This window comes from Notothenia coriiceps, unplaced genomic scaffold (assembly GCF_000735185.1).
Source record: "Notothenia coriiceps isolate Sejong01 unplaced genomic scaffold, NC01 NC01_scaffold00022503, whole genome shotgun sequence".
NCBI lineage: Eukaryota > Metazoa > Chordata > Actinopteri > Perciformes > Nototheniidae > Notothenia > Notothenia coriiceps.
Window position 1 is genome coordinate 357 of NW_011355204.1, and position 3,836 is coordinate 4,192.

Sequence of the window (3,836 nt, forward strand, 5' to 3'; positions counted from 1 at the left end):
ACACACACACACACACACACACACACACACACACACACACACACACCTTTTGTCTAACACGCTAACACAGTTCTGTGTACTGTTATGTTCAGTCATTGTTCTTATGTTGAACGTGAATACATTTACTTTGTAAGTAATTATGGAACGTATTTCTTCTTTCAAAGCAATTCTCCTTCATACTTTCTTGCTGTGAAATAGGTCTTAAATTCTATTCTAAGTGGTCTTCAAAAGGTCTTAAAAAGGTCTTAAAAAGGTCTTAAAAAGGTCTTAAAAAGTCTTACACTTGAGTTGGTGAAACCTGCAGGAACCCTGGAAGGGGCTTTCCAGTACATAGGACGTCCTCTGTTTTACTCTCTTTTAAGAATGAGTGCAAAACAAGAGTGAAGTGTTAAGTCAGGACTTTCTAACTTGATCTGAGGATTACAGGTCGACCCACTCTGACTCCGCTCTGTTCCCTTTGTCCCTCTGAGTCTCGTGCTTCAGATCATCTGTTTCTGTTTTATTCTCTCCTCTAACGTCTCTGTTTTTATTCCTCAGGGTCGTCTGGCTGGAGTCGGAGGAGAAGATCTTCCCACTATCGTCGTGGTCGCTCACTACGACTCGTTCGGTGTCGCTCCGGTATGTTCACCGCTCCTTTTGTCCTACAATTAAACCCCAGGTCTTACAAAAAACCTACAGGGAGTGAAGCAGATGAAGCAACATTCATCAGGACCTATCTGTGGGATTTGGTTATAGTCTGTCGTTAACACGGGGCCTCTTTAGAAAAAGCACGGGTTCAGTTCACAATGCATATAAACGAGGCCAGACTGAAAAATAAGATATTTTTATTGTCCTAGATATTTAAATAAATCCCCCTTATCAAATGTGTTTATCGCCCTCCCTCCAAAGGGTGGAGGGAGGGTTCCTCTGGAGCCAGCTCTCATTTCGTCCATTTCATTCATCCATAATATTCCTTTCAAATGTATGCAACACTTTATTGAGACCTTTAAGGAAATTTAAAGGTACGAACATATACAATACAAGTCAGATTTCAGGTGTTCTCCAGAATCTTTGGATACAGTGGACGTACCTGAACACAACACGTGAAACACACATGAGAGCATGCAAAGAAACATCGGAGAATATAAATCCGTGGGAAATAAATCACAAGATATACTTTAAGGTCATAATCTCACCGATTCCAATCTAAATAAAATGTTTGCAGGCAGGCAGTGCGTTGATCATCAGATCAAGGGGGCGTTGGGGAACTCCAGTTCGAAACCCGCCCCCGCTGCGTCTAGGGATGCCAGAAACTGACCATGATCAAATTCGAAGATCGGACAGCCCTGGCGAATATTAATCGATTATTCGCCGACTGTAACGAAAAATCGAATAATCGCTGGCATCCCTAGCTGCGTCAGGCCGTTGTGTCCTTGGGCAAGACACTTCACCTGAATTTTCTCCTGTGGGTACTGTCCACAGTACATGACCGTTACATGTATGATATGTGGGTAATGTGTATTTGTAAAGCACTTTGAGCATCTGGGAAAGTGCTATAATAAATGTAAGGAATTATTATTGTTATTATGAAAGTAATGTGTGTTTTCTTGTTCAGTGGCTTTCGTACGGAGCCGACTCAAACGGCAGCGGGGTGTCGATGTTACTCGAACTCGCTCGGCTCTTCTCAAAACTTTACACCTACAAGAGGACACACGCTGGGTGAGCAATAACACCACACAATCTACAATCAACACATAGACATTTGTTTCTGGATCATTTTGCACCCATCAACCTCAAAACTAAGAACTTGTGTGTATTTTTAGTTTCATTAAAGAGCTCATTTCCGATTGTATCTTGCACACCACAGACACCTCTACGCTGCTCACTCACTTGTTCCTGATGAAATGGTGGAGCTGTTATTGATTGCTGACCTCAGCGGTTCATCAGAACACAAGATTAAGTCTATCATATTTGTTATGGTTAGTGTCCTGCTCCAAATGCCTTATTGATCACTGTCTTTGCTTTCGGCTGGCAGTAAGAATTACACTTAAAAACGTCAATAAGGACCGGGATCTTTCTTCTGTCTAAATGGAGTTAATGTACCAAAGTGTATCTGAGAGGAAGGGCTTCCTTCAGAGAGTGGACTTTAAAATGACCTGTTTGGGTAAATACTTGATCTGTCCTTCATTTTAAAGTAGAGATACTTCATATTTCCCGCTGACACCTTATTAACTGTTGATGACAGAAAATATGGTTAAATACTAGGGCTGCACGATATTGAAAAAAACTCACATTGCGATATTTTTTCCCCCTGCGATATATATTGCGTTTTTTTTAACTATATTTAACCGGATGAAGGATTTTAGTCACGGACGTCTGGATCTTAACTGGTTGACTCATCATACCTTAAGTCATGATCTCTAACATGTCATGATAATGCATGTTGCTTACCCTCCAATAAGGGGGTTCATCTGTGAATGAAGAAGAGAAGAACCTTTTTGTATCCAAAATAGTTCCAGATGGCAGATGTTGCTTTTCTTTTTGGAAGTAAATCTTCATTCTCTCCGGTATTGTCCTCCTCTGCCTCGCTCACTTTTTACCGGTGTTTTGATGGTCTGCAAACTAGCGGGGCGGGGCCTGCTGTGATCTGATCAAGAATGATTGTGATTGGTGGTTTGCTGTGCATGCAGAGCCTGCATGTCACTCACTCAAGTACCCCTGACATGAGAGCCGCGCAAGTTTTCCTTTTGTAGCAAGCAGCAAAATAATTGTAACATGACGTGTTTGAGTTAATGTTAACTACTTAATATCACACGTCCAAAAAAGAAAATGAAAGAAAAAAAAATATTAATATAAAAAATTAATAAAATTGCACGTCCCTGCGGTGTGAATATCGCGCATATCGCGGTTATCGCCATGACACGATATATCGTTCAGCCCTAGTAAATACTACAGAAACCAGGATTCTGTGCAGCAGAACACAAATATTGTCGTTTTAGTAAAAGAAGCCAGGAGGCAATAAATCACTGTTTATCATCAATCTGTGAAAATTAGAAGTCTGATTTTATGCAACAAAACTAAAAGTAGTATTTTAATCTAGCTAGTAGTAGGAGCTAAGAAAAGAATGCCCAGCAAACATTTACAACAACCTCTTATTAAACAACACAATGATGTATATGTCTGTCAATGAATAGGAAGGAGTGAACACTTCCCACTCAATTCATAACCCTCTCTTCAGATTTTAAATACACTTTTGAGTTTAACTTTACACACCTCTACCAAATCAAAGGACATTTAAAAAATAAAAACATCTTCAGGTTATATTAGCAGAAACTTAAATATATAAATACTTTTATTTAATGGGTTAAATCACTGATATGTGCGATAGCTACACTCGTGACTTTGAGACTTTAAGTATACGTTGTTAAATATTTCCCACAGACTAATATTAGCTTGTTTCTTAGCACCGTATCGTCCACATCCTCCGTTAGGTTTCCCTTGATGTAGATTTCACGTGTGTGTGTGTGTGTGTGGTGTGTTCAGGTACAATCTGCTGTTCTTTGTATCCGGTGGAGGGAAGTTTAACTACCAGGGCACCAAACGCTGGCTGGAAGATAATCTGGATCACACAGGTACTGCTCAGCTCAAACTGTGATTTACAGAAATAAATAAAACACACTTTTTCCTGCAGCTGGATTTCTTTTGCTTTGGATATATGATGCTTTTTTAAAGGAATACTCAAAATCTCAATTAAATCAAATATTTCAAACCTTTTTTGTGACCTAAATGCCAACTTAAGAAAAGGTAAGGGACATTGTTACGTCCCCCTCTAGGGTAGAGGTAAACAACACACACCA

The 3,836-nt window shown here is 39.8% G+C and overlaps 1 long non-coding RNA gene across 1 annotated transcript; it reads left to right on the forward strand.

Moving 5' to 3' along the window:
- Nucleotides 1–535: 535 nt before the first annotated feature.
- Nucleotides 536–3,647, forward strand: LOC104954003 (uncharacterized). Its single transcript, XR_799284.1, has 3 exons — nt 536–618; nt 1,595–1,698; nt 3,523–3,647. It is a non-coding gene; the product is annotated as an uncharacterized lncRNA (long non-coding RNA).
- Nucleotides 3,648–3,836: the final 189 nt, after the last annotated feature.